Source organism: Branchiostoma lanceolatum, chromosome 18 (genome assembly GCF_035083965.1).
Source record: "Branchiostoma lanceolatum isolate klBraLanc5 chromosome 18, klBraLanc5.hap2, whole genome shotgun sequence".
NCBI lineage: Eukaryota > Metazoa > Chordata > Leptocardii > Amphioxiformes > Branchiostomatidae > Branchiostoma > Branchiostoma lanceolatum.
In genome coordinates, this window is record NC_089739.1 from 6,879,133 (window position 1) to 6,896,698 (window position 17,566).

A 17,566-nucleotide genomic window follows, 5' to 3' on the forward strand; every position below is an offset into this window, starting at 1 on the left:
GCTGGTGTATTACCCAAAAGGGCAGTTATACGATGTATCTCCTATACAGATACAGAAGCTGGTGTGTGACTAAAAAGGACAGTTATATCTCCTATACAGATACAGATACAGAAGCTGGTGTGTTACTAAAAAGGGCGGGTATATCTCCTATACAAATACAGGTACAGAAGCTGGTGTGTTATGCTGAAGGGCGGTTATATCTCCTATACAGATACAGATACAAAAGCTGGTGTGTTATGCCAAAAGGCGGTTATATCTCCTATACAAATACAGATAGAAGCTGGTGTGTTATGCTAAAGGGCGGTTACATGTCCTATAGTACAGAATACAGAAGCAGAAGCTGGTGTGTTACATGTACCCAGAAAGGAGGTTCTACAAGCTATAAAAGCTACAGAAATGTGTCCTTGACATTTCCATTCTGCAACAGTTGAAGCGTGCAGTCTATCCTGAATTAGTGAAAGCCTTTTAGTTTTACATCCACTGGGTACATGCATTAGGTCTTGTCACAACAAGTCAAGAAAGTGCTTAAGAATTTTTCAACAAGCTCCTTGGCTTCCACTTGACTCTTGTATTGCTACCAGGCAAGTCCATCACTAGTATTTATAGCAGCAAAGCAAAATACCAATGGAAACACCAGAAGGCTTGCTCTGATAGCTGAAAACATGGTGAAAATTACTGGATAATTTCTTAATTTCATGGTAGCTGTAGGTGAAAATATGTCTGGCATTTTTGGCACCTAATACATAAACATGAAATATCTGAAATAAAAGAGAAGAATACAGTTTTGGAAATCGACTGAATTCTTTTATGTTCTAAAGGTACATTACTAGTATAATGTACCTTTAAATGTAAAAGGCAAGCATAGACTGATAGAGCAAATCTATTTATGGACAGGGAATATTCTAAAACATGTCATATATAAATCATCTGTGTTCAAATTCAATTTGATGGTTTAACCAACAAAACATTTTACCAACCTTGATGTTCCAGATGACATATAATAAAGTTAACGTTCTTAAGTAACATGCAATGCATGGTTGGCACCGTTGTGGCCAAAAACCTTGTTTATGAGTTGTTGCAAAGCTACTTTACAAATGTCACTGAACTTACTGTCTACCAACCAATCATACTAGGTTCAATGACTTAAGGCTACTGTTAACCAGCTAATTGAGGTGATTTTCAGTATTTTGTTTTGTTACTGTAAATTTTTCAGAAATGATGAATACTGACTGTAATGTCTTTACCTTGGTATAATTGTTGTCTTTAGAACACTTAAATGTGCATACAACTACTGAACAGGAAGCTAGAAGAGATACAATGTACCTGCAGCAAGATATCAAATTACAACAGTATGCAGGTTATACCCAACCTCTTTTTCTTTTACGAGAACCATAAAAAATACAATTTCCAACAAACTATTTTTTCGAAAAGATGATTCATGAAAGAGCATAGTAATTCTTTTTTTGTACCGGTATCCATTATTCTTCTTGGGCAGCATACAAACATATATCCCAGCTTTTGGGTATGCTTACTATGCTACAGTCCTTAAAGAAACAACCAGGTGTTTTTCCAACATAATAACAACTGTGTTTACAGTAAGCAAAGATGGTACCGACTGTGTCTGGTACAATTGATGATAGCGGATGCCCTTAGGGTTTGGCATAGGGTGTACGTGTTCGCTCAAAAGCCCCATGGTAGATGATTGAAATTACACAACAATCTATCAACCAAGGTTGCACTGCCCCCTGTCATATGTTTTTGGTTTTGCAGTCTCAGGTTCATGTTTCAAAGTTCAATGAACTTGAGCTTTGTTGAGTTTTAATACTATGTAAGTTGTAACCTTTAGCACACTGAAGTATAGCCGTTTGGCACCACATAATCTATTGGTTACAGAGTTAGGCAGCAGAGGTAAGGTTGACAGATTGTATGTACAGTAGTAATTGTTTAAATTCAAAGGCTGCCATGCATGATGCAATAGACCAAGGAACCTTCTTGAATAGACATATGAGCTTAAATAAACAGCCCATGCTTCAAGTTCGTTTACTTCTGTGGTGGGTTTATTTCTTAGTACAGGGCCGGGGAAAAGGAGGTATTCACAGTGTTCTAAATTCACAGTTGAAACAATTCTGTAGTAGTACAGAAGAAATACATTGAAACCGCATATTGGCGGCATCATGAATTCGCGGTGGAGAGGTCACCGTGCAAATCGTGAAAATCGAACCACAGCAAATGTTTCAAGATCTACAGTACCTACATACTACCATTACTTTTGGTGGAAAAAGCACACAAAAAAGTAAAGATTTGGGACGAAATTCTATTTAATGCAAAGTCATTGTTCCCTTTTTCAGCCATCCAACCTGTTTGACAGGTTCTAAATTGGTACTAGTAATTACATCTAATTACTGAACAAAAGGTCTGTGTAAGACCTGCTCATTTCCCCATGGCTACAAGAAAATGGTCCTGATTGGATAATCGTTCACATACAAATTAGAGGACAAAATGCAGTTACAAATGTCACTGGAGAAGGAAGTAAAAAGGAAGTCTTTCCAACATTACATGTACATGGCATGCTCTGACCAAGGAGGTTAGAAACCTCCCTGCTTTAATGTGCCAAATCTTACTGCACCTATAATTGAAGATAAGCCCGCAACATTAAAAAGCAGTGCTATAGATCTAGAGGCCTTTCCAAGAATGTCTTGAACACCTGGATATCTGAAGTGTACATATCTTGGGGATTACTGATGTTGCATTATAGATCATTTTGAACATACACTTTTTTTAATGTGGCAGGCATACTAGTAGGGTACCCAGCGGAATGATGACAGTTTATTCTGACCTTCACTCAGTTAAAAAAATCCTTTTGAAAACCAAAGATTTTCTTCATTGAACAAAATAACAATTTCTTCTGTATGTGAAGATTTACTGGTCATGGTTTTATACATATGGCCTCCTTCGGTCAATATTGACTGTGGCAAAATCCTAGTTGACATCAGACTTTGGCTTAATCTGAGAATGAAATGACATACTAAGTACCTACTGGCAACAGTATAAAAATCATGATAATCTATACAGAGCTTGTTGAGTTATAATGACTGATCAACCACGACACCACAAAGACAAAACCATTCTAACAATGAGGTTTCATCAATTGATAAAACCTCCCTGATTCTCCTAAAAACGTTACCAATTTGGCATCTGTACAATTAATTACATATTTATCATCCTAGCCATACCTTCAAATTTGGAAGTCCAATCCAATCCAAAGAAAAGCATCAAGTTGCTTTTATTTTATAACATGTAATAAAATACCACAAAGTACAGACGGAACAAAGCACAAATTTTGCTGACCCAAAAGAACATTCAAATACTTCAAAATCATTCATTAACAACATGCGTAGGTTGTACAGCATACTGCAGTCCCATTGGCTATTGAATGGAGACGCTGAAAAACAAGTCCTCTTGAACCGGACTTATGATAGGGAAACGCTGGTATGTCAAATACACGCTTTAACTCACTCTCACATGACACACTGGGAAAGGGCAAAGTCCATTATTTTACTTTTTTTAGCATATGTTCTTTTAAATCTTTAAAGAAAATCTTAAGATTGTTGTAAATTAAAGCCCTACACTAGATTTCAAGTCGTTACAGAACGTTAAAGTTTCTTTATATGAAAGACCGTGTGTTCAATTTGTTGTGGTATATCTTTTTTGTCCTCATAGTCATACTGTAACTCTTCAAACTTTTGCGGTGGTTTTATTCTTTCAACCACACATTTATGACACCCTGAATTTGCATTTCCAATTGCATTCAACTACAGTACCACAGAACTGCCTCAACTCCAAAATAAAACCAAAACAAAAGTATATGGATTTACAGTAATAATACAATGTGTATATGACCAAAGGAGTTTCAGATTTGAAACTCATTATTAGTATAGTAAGGGTCCATATAAGCCTCTATGGCTTTGTTACCAGCATTTTGATACTGCCTAGGCGCCTTTCTTCTCTGGTTACGTGTCAAGTCACATGTATATCATTCAGTACAGTAGGTACATTTACTGTGTGCAATGAGCCAAGACTATATAAATACACATAACACAGGTGATGTATTTAGCCAGTCAGTTGCATTTAGATTGTGCCAATAGAGACTGACAGTTAGAAGTGTGGCTGTAAAAGGTACAAAACAAACTAGCTTACCTAAGAATCTGTTGGGCAGACAGTGAAAAAAAGTTATAACTTACATGGGATAGTTTGTACATATGTAATGACAATGGTTACTTTGCAAAACTGTCTAGCTGTGACCTGTTACTGTTAACATTGACACAGCTGTCTGTGATGTGCTTACCAGTTACCTATCATTTGTATCTTTGTAATGGCTTTTCAGTGGTCTTAGCTGTACATGTCCTTAAATTGTTGCCACAGCTGTCATGTGTTTACTTGTCACTATAGTATAGTTGACAGGTCTAGTTTGTATACAGTCAAACCTGTACAAGTGACCAACTGTACATAAGGACTACCTGGCCAAGGTGGTCCCTTACTGAATTTTTCTCACTGACACAAGCATAAAAGAATATTGTCTACAGTGACCAAATAGAGCAGATCTTACAGGTCCCATGAGTGGTCTTCTTGGGCAGGTTTGACTGTTACATAGTACCAATTGTAATGGCTACATTGTACAACATCTTTAGTGTTTCTAACTGCCATGTAACTGAAACCAAAGCTGTCTGTATTAATATTGTGTTTACTTATCAACACACTTAGTTAAGTGTGTTATTATGTGGCTAAAACATAATACCACTGGTGCATTACAAGAGATCTTGAGAGAGTGTCACATTTCACAACATGTAAGTTTGTAAATGACTCAATTTGGCAGTAAGCCCCTGTGTCATTCTATAAAGCTTGTATCCACTGATTGTATTACTGTCTATATTACTATACAGTCTCAATACTATACATTATAGCTGATACAATACATGTAACTATATCCATCTTCCTACAACAACTTATGTTTGTCTCCCTTGAACTGCTTGACCTAAGTTTCCAAATGTGGATATTCTAAACTCATCTGGCCTTCAGTGAAGCAAAACAGGACTTTTAATAGTTGAAAAATGGTAAAAAAAGGAAGCTTTCAGGGGGCCCAAAATCTAGCCCTTTCTTGGATAAGTCAAGATTCTAGGAAATATCAAATATCATAACAATTCATCTATAGCTTCCTGAGTTGGAAAAAGGAATGCTGCCCAACCACAAAACTACAAGCATGACCACAAAACTCACACTCCGGAAGAAATTGATCCTCTCGCAAACGAGTTGTAAAACTATGTGGTTGTACCACACCTATTGTGTCCACCTTACGGGTCATGACGTAAATAGAGTTATTTAGCAGACATGCTTGAACGGTTCCTCTATTCTATTTGTGTGCTCATAGCTCGTAGGTAAAACCTTTCCTCAACAAGTTAAAACATTTCAGCAACCATTTTCAGTCGAATCAACTTGTACTTAACTGTATTACTATCTGCAAGCACCGTGACTCAGCTGAAATGTTTTCTTCTTTCTTAATCTTAATTTTTAGTGTAGGTCTGTAGGAGGGGAAAGGAGGTTTTGTTCACCTTGAATTCATCCACAGTTGGAAAAACTCTGTTGTACGGTAGAAATTCAATGGAAAGCCACACTCGCATTGTCATGATTTCATGGTGGACAAGTAACCACTAAAATGAAACCACTACAAATTTTCTAAATTTACAGTATAACATGAAACTGAAAGGATTAATAATTTAAACAAGGCAATTTCTACATCTGTACATGTGCCTTGAAGACAATGGCCCAATTCTAGGGTTAAAATGCATTTAATTTGCAACAGACAAATTCGTGAACAATAGGGGTAAAATTTGACGATTGGTTCTCATAAAGTATTCAACATGTGTGCATAAAAGTAACTCCCCAAAAAGCATTAAATATTCATTCTAAATTATCATTACAAAGCTAAGAAGAAATACGGTAAGTTTTAAGAGATTGGCTTATCATAAAGTTTGGAGCTATTCATGATCATGTGGGGTTTAAGTTTCTATAACATGATTTAGGATAACATGATAATGACGAAACCAAGAATGAAACTAGAAAAAAGTTAGCATTTCCTAGTTCCGGGTTGGCAACGTAGAAACAACAAAATTCATTTGCTATTTCAAGACAGAAGGACAACATATATAGGGCTATCCTGGCTCTAGAATAATTAACAATTTGTAAATGACAGTTTTCTAAAAGGGAAAAAAATGACAGACAATTGTTTTGGTAAGTCCATTGGCGTTCTTTGCTACCGTCTTACGCAATTTTCAAAAGCGTATCTACAAAACAAACAAATAGGTGGGAGGACCCGAATTTAGGACAAAAACTTGCCCAAATTTTATATTTCTCTGACTTCAAAGCAAGTTAAAAGGGTCAAATATGGAGAAGAAAGTATCATGTATTGTGTGTAGATGTGTTGTACACCAAATGACTTACTTTTCCGCGTTTCTTGAAGATTCGCCAAGCGTAGACAAGTCTTCTTCGACGTGTACTTCTCTGGCATTACTTTGACCTCAGCGACTTCACCGCAGCGATGCCTAAAGTTCATAAAAACAATAAAGATCCTTTTAAAATCTTTATTGATAGCAAAAATAATATACAATAGGGTTTATATAAATAATTTCAATAAAACAAAAAGTACTTGATCTTCTAGTAATTTGATTTTCTACCAAAGAGATACTTTATACACGTTTTGATGTTGTGAACTAGATTTTTGGCCTCGCCCCAAAATCGTCATAGGATGATGCTACTCTGAAAGATATAAGGTAAGTCTGTTTATTCTACTTCGATAATTTGTATTATTCTAATCAATAATTTTGCAAATAGTTAAAACCAAGACTGCTGCTATATATATATAAAATGTCCTTTTGATATCTGTCTTTATATTTTGGACATATGCAATGCTTTAGTGTAGTATTTTGCTTCCAAATGATTTTCACCCTTCTGGACGATACCAAATGTTGGCGCGCCCTCCTCAGGTCGGCACGTGATTGGTCCGTGCGGGGATTTTCCCCTGGGGTTTATTTTGCATGTGGTTGTCGACTTCACTCACAAACCCGCGTGTCTCCTGTACACATAGTAGGCCTAAAACTACGGATCTTCTCTTTCCTGTCTACTCTACGGTAAGTATTCTTTCAATCTATATCAATTATTAGGCCAAAGATAGGATTACGAAAATCGGCGTGGCGCTATGATTTTCAGGGTTGAAGAAATCGATATATTTTGGCGGCCACGTCGGAACACCGAAAGCACTGGACATGAAACGTTTTCTCTAGTCAATGTCTTGTTTGAGGTGAGCTGGAGGTTACTGGTTCTATTCCCACGTTGTTCTGAACCTAAACCTCCGTATCAGAAACAGACAGACTCTACCACATGTTTGTGAAACTCTAAAACGTCGATTACAAGTATCCATTTTCACACGGTGCATAATTTTGAAAGAAACACAATCGATCAAGGTGGGGGGTGTAAAACTAGGTGAGGTGTAATTTTGGACGTACAGAACCGAAAGACACGGGTTCTATTCCCGTTGACTCAACGCTAAATCACTCCAGCCACCACTATGAAACTTGGCAGGGTTTAGAATATCAATGAAATCCAATCCCAACGCGAAATCATGAGTGATTATTTTGTTAGGCGCAGAAAGGGTTCAGGGTCATATGGACATAGATAAGGGTGGGTGGGGGGCGTGTTTTCACGTGCTTGTCATGCGTAACCTCCATATACAGATGAGCTTCTAATTAGGGACATTTTCTGATTAGAAACTTTGTATCAATTGAAAATGATATTTCAAAATATTCCATGCAGAAATTTTTTTCATCATCATGAATATCATTTTGTCATTAATTTATGATTTGTGATTCATAAAAAGTATCATCTTCATAACTGATGTGGATGCCAGTGTTTTTGTCTTCACTCATTTAATCTTTCAGGCATAGATTTATGGTGGTCCTTTGAATGTGAGGGAAATAGCCAGTAGCCAAAAATGAAAACAAATCATTTCCTTGTGCTGCTCTTTATCTATTTACTCTTTCTCATGTCTTTGGGTTTGTGATCTTAAGTCAGGGTTTAGATTGTCAAATTATATATCAGTTGCTGATTTGAAATCAAAAGGAAAAGTCAGTGTTCATCAAAATCCAGGCAATTGTTGGGCCCGTAAGCCTGCCTGAAGGAAATTAGTGCTCTTCAACACTGGTCAACTCAACACTTCAGTTCAGGTTCTAAAAGTGAATCTGAAATATCAAAAATGGGTTACCAAACAAAGCCAATGTACAAGGAAGATGGTAAAAGCCAGACGATTGTTGGGTCTGTAAGCCTTCCTGCAGGGAAGTGGTGCACATGTGTAACTTCTCACCACTGTAACCCCAACACTAACCTCAGTAACCTGTAACCTCAGACTAAAGTGAGTAACATTGGTGAATCGTGCTATAGTGGCTGGCCCAGCATCTGCAGAGAGGGGCCGCGGACAGCAAACTCGGACAGTAGAGTTTGCGTTACACAGACTGGTGAATCCCATTAGAACAGTAAAGGAGGATGTGTTAGCCTCTGTTGCAGTCGCTGGGCAATGTTTTAACGTTTATATCATCAACATTTGTACTGAAGCAAAGAAGCAAGTAGATCAGTCTCCTGGCCCCCGGGATTCAAACCCGCGCCGTAACCGGGCAGCCAGATCACAGGCACGCATGCCTTAACCACTAGGCTGAAAGATCTAGACCAGTTAGACTGGTCAGTCGGAGGCGCTTGAACCCCACTGTTACAGTACTGTGAAACACAAGAGGTGAGTAGGGATCGAACCCAGATCTGCCAGCGCACAAACTGTGTAACCTCTAACCTAGTACCTCTGTAACCTCAGCACTAACCTGTAAGTAACTTCAGATAGTGGCAAATCCTATTTATAAGGCTCTAATTAACTTTCGCTGTGGTTTCATTCTGCTGTAGGAGGGAAAAATAGGTTTTTGAATTATTTCAAATTCATGGTTCAAACAATTTTGTAGTACAGTAGTAATTCATTGCAAATGCACATTTCAGTATCATAAATTTGCGGTTGACAGGTCACTGCAAAAACTATGAAAATAAAACCACCGCGAACATTCCATAATTTACAACATGATCTGTTTCATTTGATGAAGGCTGCTCTACCTTTTTAGATCCTCCTCTTTTTCCTGTCATTTGGCTTTGCTCCTGATGGATTGAGGGGAACTGTACAGCTGTTGTGAATTGACCAGAAGTAATTTGTCTTGATAGACATCACTGTCAATTAGAACTTTGCTACCACTGACTGATTTAGGGACAAATCATTATTGACGTCATAAGGAGCTGGTTAGTGGGTGGAGAGACAAAAACATTTTTCAAGTATTGAAGGAATTTTAGAAAAACAGCTTCTAGTTGTCTGATTTGGAAGTCATTATTATGAAGGTAGGACCTGTTTCAAAAGTCATGACGACTGTTTTAGTATTGGCGAAAATTCTAAGCCGATCCCCTGTTTTCAAATCATGGTACCTTCCAATCTTTATGGGAACATGGGAAAATAGAAAACAGGTGTACAGGAAGTCCTACTGTGGGACTGAGTCCAGGAATGTACCAACATCAAACAATTTCAGGGAGGATAAAACAATTACATGTTATGACTTTCTAGTAGCACAAACACACATTTATGTGTCATGTTACTTTATGTCAACACATTTTGCCACATGATACAAAAATATGAAATAATTGCTGTTAATGATGTTTTTCTTCTACTGGTGCTAAATACAGTTGAAGATAAGTGATCATCGTATACCTACCATGAAAGTATGAAAGTGTATCTGTGTTGGTACTCAACAGAGGACTTGTCGAAAGCTTGCTGTTACATGTATGTGTAAGCACTTACATTATGTACAGAACAATGTGTAACAGTTTTTACTAAGTCGTGATCTCTCGAGATGTGGTTATGATGATTTGTGTATTAAAATGCCAGCTGTAGTCAGTTGATATAATGTTATAGCTTCTAAAGAAACAAGGAGGAGACTCTGTTCAAGTTGTTTTAAGACAAGTGTCTGTTTATTTTTCTTAGTGGATGAGAACAAGCTGTGGAGAGACTAGAAAGAGAGTTGGAACCAAGATCCAAACAGGGATTTTGAGGTGAGTACAAATAAAGCAGAAACGTAGACGCAAATAGTGATAGTATGGAATTTTGTCTTCATGTATATTTCTGTGTGCAGTTAAGATAATTTTTTTGATAAATTGAAGATTACAGGTGGCTATATTCAGACCTGCACTAGTATTCTTCTAATTTTGAATACTTTGAGTCAAAGTTTTACTATTTTTTCACTATGATAGGTTTGATTAGATCCCATTTTTATCACAAATCATAGTTGCTAAACAGAAAAATCTGCTTGCCTTAGTACACCAAGCAACCTTTATTAAGAACACTAGATATGAGGATTTTAGGGTGATCCGTGACCTCAGAGACCTTCTTGGACTAAAGTACTACTGATCAAGGTTGCTAGACAACTTTTATCTGAAATAAAACAAAGTTTAAGTCCCCAATGTTTGGATTCCTTCTGTCTTTGTTTTTCTTGGAGAAGTCCCAGTGTTTATAACTGGATAGCATATTGTCTTAACATCCAACCCTAGATGTGTTACATAAAACTATGTAAACTTGACTTTGGTGTCTTGAACTTGGAATCTTCTCACAGCAGAAAGTTCAGTGCCTAAAGCTTTGATTTTAATGGAATTTCCTTTTCTGTAGACTGAGAAACTTCAGCTGTTACAAAATGTGTGCCTTTGGTAGACTTCTCTAAAGGCATTTGCATGGTTGTAGTCAAGTTGGGGCTGATTGGTACATTTTGAAAATATAGTACCAGTAGATCTAGCTGTTAGTAATTCCTTGTAACATTAGTCAAATAAACAAGGAGATTATTTAGGATGGTCAAATTTTGTGCACATTGTAAGTCTGCATGAACATTTATTTTAGAATGACATATAATTTGATTAGACGTGTATGGTAAAATAGCTGTGTTCCTCACATGTTAGAAGAATAGTCTTTGTATTTTTTTCTGTTTTAGAAATGCATTTTATCAGTAGTATTTCCTGTATGTTTCTGCTTTTTCCTCTAACCACAGTTCTCAAATTATTAAGGAAACAAAGGCATACTCGATAATCTAAATATATAAGATTAATTCAAAAATTCCACTTCCATAACTGTTTTGTTCCTTTGGTTAACTGATGAAAAACAAATTTTAACTTTTGACTTCATGTTCAGTTGCATGTTGAACTTTTGCCAGCAGCCTAGAGGGTTTCTAACATAAACCAGAGGTCTGAGTGCATGAGTCATTGAAGCTTCAGATCCTGACTAGTGATTTCCTGTGTTATAGACTTCCTGAGATCTCTCCAGTATTATCACAAACAGGGGAAATAGGCAACAGACATCACTATGCTGTATACATGTAATCTCTAAGCAGATTTGCGGGTGGCAAGGATAGTATCAAAAGATTTAAGGGCCAAAGCAGTATCTAACTGGCCTGCTATGTCCCTTTGGATGCTGTCTTTGCCACCGGTATATCTGCTTGGAGATTAGTATACATGTAGGAATTGACAGTTTTAAAAAAAATGAGTTTTTATGGACTGTATTTATAACCTGTTGTAAATTATTTTCTTTTTTTTTGCGAGGACTTAATGTTGTGGTAGGAAGGGACAGAAAGTTTTTGCAGTGTTAAGAGTTCACTTTTGAAACAATTCTGTAGTACACTAGTGTAAGCAACACATTTGTGCTAGCAGTCAACTGTAAAAAAAAAGACTTTTCATTTTATCATTGTTCCTTATCTTGAATGACTTTTGACGTGTATTCATGTTTTGATACTGTATTTTTCTGGCAGAATTTCTCTGAAACCATCAGAACAGCTTTATTCTGTAAGATGACCTTGAACCAACTTGGGTGTAAGAAGGTTCCTCTGAAGGTTAAGTGCCTTCCAGTCCAGCCTGCTGTGCACAGGTTGACCTTGAATCCCAGGGTCCTAGGGTTTTAACCTTGACAAAGATGTGGGGCCTTGAGACATGGATTCAACCAAGAAACATGTGTTGCATGTGCCCAATTACATATGATTTAGTTTCTGGGTTCTTGGGTTTGATCTTTAGTTAACGTTTGTGTTTAGCTACAACCTACCAAAATGTTTTGGGTGCACCAGAGTTACTTCTGCGCACAAATGCGGCTTAACTGGATGCTCTCTGAAGTGTGAATAGGTCAAAACACCTAAGACTCAGAGTAATCTAACTTTAGACCTGTCTTAGATACCTCACAATCCTGGAAGGATTGGGACGAGGTACCCTCTTCTCATGGATTAGAGCTTTTCTGTACTTTTCACTCAGTTTGTGCAGTCCTTGCTATGGTAACCAGATTAATTCTTGTCATCAAGTAAATAGAGTTTTATCTGACACAGGACCTATTCTAGCTCTCTCACAATCCCAGATTGCTTTGGATAAAGTGTTGTCAGGGTTTCCAACCCTTTTCTAAACCAAATAGAGCTTCTCTCTCATTTTGTGTTGTCCTTGCCATGGGAACCACTCATTAACTCCTCTCTAGTTAATCTACTAGGTCGATATAACTCTCAACCTATCCTAGATCCCTCACAATCCAAGATTGATTTGGATAAAGTTTTGTCAAGCTTCCAAACCCTTTCCTCAGCGATAAAGCTTGTCTCTCATTTTGTGCTGTCCTTTCTATGGAAACCAGATAAACTCATTTCTAGTTAATTGTTCGAGGATCAATTTTGTACTTGGACCAATCACGGAGGCTCAATCAAATTGAATAGAACCTCCTAGGACAAACTCTGAAGGTCATTTGGGATTTGATTAATTCTGTTGGGAACGTGAATTGATAGGTTTCTAAATGATTTGTCAGGCTGGCTTCTGTTTGGTTGAGGTAAGATTAAAGAAGGGTCATTTCTACTTTCTGGCTGTTTCCAGGTAGATTTTTTCAGTTCAACACCATTTTTTTTGCATCTAAAACCCAGCAAATTAGATCGGCATAGCCTTTAGAAGTTAGTATTGCCCTTGAAAATTAGAACTGACCTTTCAAGCTACCTTTTGGCTGTTCATTGGTTTTGTCTGTTTCTAATTTAACTGGAATATCTGAAAACAAACAGTCCATTTGATTTGTGTATGGTTTGGATTATGAATGATAATGAAGTAAAGGTAGAAAAATCTTTTGTTTAGTCAGGACTTTATTATAAAGATCTTTGAATATAATGTTTAGGGTAAAACTAAAGGTGGCCATTTTACATTTTCCTAAATGTAATTTATGAAATAATATTGTCTTGTTATAGACACACAAGTTCTGTAAAAATGACCATCTTGTATTTGCGTGAAGTTCTGATAAATGTGCCAGGTGCGCTATCACACCTGCTGAATATATGGGTCATGTCAATAATACTATTGATCAAGGATGCCAATAGGTGTTTCCGTTGTTATCCGAGTAAGTGGGGAGGATGTTTGTAATAAGCAATACCCCAGTACCAGTAGATAAAGAACTGATAGTGTGACATTTGAGTAATCAGACGACTTCGGGACTCAAACTAGAGGCTTGGAATGGTACTTGCTTGGTTAGGTACGTTTTACAACTGTCTGTATTTGTATTTAGAGCAATTTTTGACTTGTAACGTGAACTGCCTTTCTGTAACCTCAACCAAAAGGCGTAGAACGCACAGAGGTCAAAGCATATATGGGTCATCCTTTTTAGGAAGTCATACGTCCTTTCAGAGCGGTGGTTGCGTGAAAAAAAGATGCACAACCACACACACGTCAAGTCAATCAGGTGCATTATTCTAGTTCATTATGCAGTGGTTTGTTAATCATTATGTTGCTTGATTTGTGCAATGTATGCGCCATGCACACAGATTTTTCAATGTATAGAAATGTCTGCCCCTAAGTGTTGGCGCAGTTGAACAAAGGCTAACACATTCCCTCATTTTTCACCCAAAGAAGAAACAAAACGTTTGCCAAGTTCTACATTGAGTCAGCCAGATGTCACTGTATTGTATTTCGGTTGAACTTGACTTTTGCTCGGGTCAGCGCTCTACGTTGTTTATCTGTGATTCGTCTTGTTTTCAAACACGCTGCTTCTTTTCTTCTTGTAACAATGCTTGATAGTACGCTGTACAAAGACTCTACGTGATATGTACATGTAGTTGTCGCATCACTAGCATGCTAGCTTCCTTGTCCTTTGCTTTCCTACAAATGTGTATCCCTCTTTCCTTTCTTGTTCAAAGGTCATTTTACATTTGCTCATAAAGGGGTGGTGTGATTTTTTGCACCGCCACTCCCGTCTTTGGTCAAACATACTGTCATGAACAGTCAGACACGCTAGCTTGGCTAATATTTAGTGACCAATCAGATTCCTTTGTATCGGGCAATATACGCAGTTGAGAAGAAAGTGGTGGCCGTCTCGGGGTAGACTTGTGAGTGTTGTATCTTTTGATCGGAAGGTTGACTGCAGAATATACTAGTAACAGGTCAGTATTTATCCCGAAACTTTTTTAGGTTTGATCTGAGTTGTTGTATTTTACCAAAAATGTGTGTGTATTGGCTGGATTTGTGAAAGTGTGTTTTTATTTGTGTGTGTGTGTGTGTGGGGGGGGTGATGTCATAAAATACATGTACAGTAACTAGCTACCTCTCTGCCATTACACCACTTAATTTTTCACTCACTGAAGCTACAGGTTTGAGTACTAGTATAAAGTGCAGACTTTCTGTTTTTGCTGATTTTCCAGTTGAAATGCTTGATTTTGAAATACAAAAATGAGGAAATGAAATTGGTTTGACCTTTATTTACCTTAATAGTAACAGCTTTTCTGTACAGCCATACCATTTGCCCTATTTGATAACCATTTCTGTCCTAATACACTGTAGATATCACTAAGTGGGACAAAGCAAACTGCAAACTTGGCTCCAGGCCACACAGCCTGTAGTAATGGCGTGTGTATTAGGACTGAGGTCACTGATGACAGACTGGGGTGATGACATGATGATCACACCACTGCGCTGCTGTCTGTCTGTCACATGTGTGCAGAGCCTGTACATGTGGGAAGGGGTTTGAAAATACCTTGATACCTTGATACTGCATCCAGGATAGAAGGCCTTATCCGCCTGTTGTGTCCTGATCTCGCCTATAAAATGGGGGTGAAAATATGGGTTTACTGGAAGATAGTGAAAAACAAGAAAAAAGTGATCGTTTGCACAGAAAACCTAGAATAAACTTGAAATCAAAATCATTTTCAAATTGTTTGACTAAACTAAAAGTAAGTAAAAGTATACTTCAAAAATTAGTGTTTTTCATATTTGTAAGTATATTTGATAAACTAGTCACAAAGTACTATTACTTAGTCTACACGTGTACCACCCCTTGCAAATCTGTTTTGGTTTTCCTCTGTTCTCATACTAGATTGACAATGAAATTGTTTTTGAGGGGGGTTATTCTTTAGTACATTTCAGGGCATGGTTTATTTTATTTTAAAATACTCCTTATTCATTTTTAAGACTTCTCCTTTCTTGTTTTCAACTTTTCATGACTAAATTTTTTTTAACTAGAGTTCCACAAACACATTATCTTCGCCAAATAATCAAGGCTTATTAAGGAAAGTGATTTATATTTACGTGCCTATCACCCCCTGCAAATTTGATCATGCACCATACCATTTGGACGTTATGATTGGGCGAATGAGTCCAGTTGAGATAGGGTTAAAAATCATTTGGTGGTACAGGACTAGTATATGTGTAGAGTGTGCTGATATATCTTATAACTGGTCATGAAAAAATTTGAGTATGTTGATATTATATGGGCCACAAAGGTTCGATATGGCAGTGTTGAAAGTTGAAAGTGATGATGAAATAGTACAGTCAATACATATGAATAGAATAAATCTGGCACGTTTTTAGGTGTTTCTAGTCAGGCTTTCTATTTTGTCCCTATTTCGTTATGTCGCCAACCGTGTTGAACAAAAATGCTTAAACTGAACGCGTCAAAAACCAGCAGGACCCACACCTCTGCTTGGAGAATTGTTTATTTATTTGACCTACATGTACGTTTATGCAAGGCTATCTGTTTACATGACCTGACACTGTCCCATGTCCCATTGAAAGGCAGTGGGTTAACAAACTTTCCTTACTAATTATGCAAATTAGCTCCTTATTTGCATAATTAGTCATTGATTATGTAAAGCACCATCCGAGCTCTCTACATACCAAACATCACGACGATCTGTCGACCCATTCTCAAGTTATTCATGTCCGAATGTCAAAACAAAAACACCCACTGCGGTTCTTAACAAGCCGCTAGGGGGCCAAAATTTACAGAACTTACTTTCTGTGGTATGAACTATCTACCACACAAAAATCATGACCATAGCACTTTCAGAAAATATGCCCCTAAATTTTGAAGCTCTGCTGCAGTACCTTTGGTACCCGCTAGAAGGCCCATTTTCGAACTTGACCTTCCTTTCGGTAAATCCTACCCATCCACTAAATATCATAAGGATCCATCAACAGCTTCTTGAGTTATGTTGTCCACAAGAAAATTCACATCCACACAAAGCCCGCTGCAGTACCGACGGAAAGTGCCAGGAGAACCATTTTTGAACTTGACCTCCGTTTTTACAACATCTTCACACCTGCAAAAAATCATGAAGATCCATCAACGTTTCCGTCACTTTTTTTGCCTACATACAAACACAAAAAAATGCTAAGTCCGCTGCAGTACTATTGAAAAACGCAAGGTAAACCATTTTCGAACTTGACCTTCCTTTACACAACCACTACACACCTACTAAAAATCATAAAGATTCATTGAAGTTTTCTTGAGTTATGCTCCTGACATACATTCAGACCCAGCCAACAGATTTTTCAACCGAAAACATAATCCTCTCCGAGTACAAGTACTCGGCGAAGATAATGATGAAATCACATGTTTTCGATTAAAAATTTTACTCAGGTTTCTCAATGCTTCTCCACATGTACACGGTACTGCTGCCCACATATGTGTTGCACATGCACTCTACTCTTGGCCTTGAATTTGAACTAAACTTATCAGAGATCTGTGTTATCAGTCCGTACAGGATGACTGGAAGTTTTGTGGCCACATGGCAGGAATTACTGAAGCTCCAGAGAAATAAACATCACTTAGGGCTTGTCAATGGTTTATTATTACATCCAGATAGCATACCAGACCCCTTACCAACATGTTCTGATAAGATATATGTATTCCCTCTTGATTATACCCAGAACATGCATGCAAACTTATGAGTCTTTGATTGCATGTATTTATTTGTCAGTTTATGTATCATTATATCTTTGTTTATTTCTTTTTATTGTTTGATGGTGCGCTGAGTGCGTTGTCATCTTCTCTATTTGTTTATTTCTGTTTTCATAGAAAATAGATAAGATAAAAACTTATGGGTTAGGAATACTTATAAAGTGGGGTGTAAACACTTTTGTTGATTACTATAGATCTAGAAATGACCTTGATGGTTTTACAGTGACC

At 37.4% G+C, this 17,566-nt stretch overlaps 1 protein-coding gene across 3 annotated transcripts in view; it reads right to left on the reverse strand.

The window, feature by feature from the left end:
* Nucleotides 1-6,624, reverse strand: part of LOC136423745 (solute carrier organic anion transporter family member 5A1-like) — a 27,566-nt gene extending 20,942 nt beyond the window's left edge. For 2 of the 3 annotated variants that reach the window (XM_066412011.1, XM_066412015.1), the window contains exon 1: nt 6,496-6,624. The gene's annotated coding sequence lies outside the window, so the exon portion shown is untranslated. Of the gene's footprint in view, nt 1-3,233; nt 3,453-6,495 lie in introns of those variants that run through there. The other variant, XM_066412012.1, reaches the window with a different exon arrangement.
* Between the last annotated feature and the right edge of the window lie 10,942 nt (nt 6,625-17,566).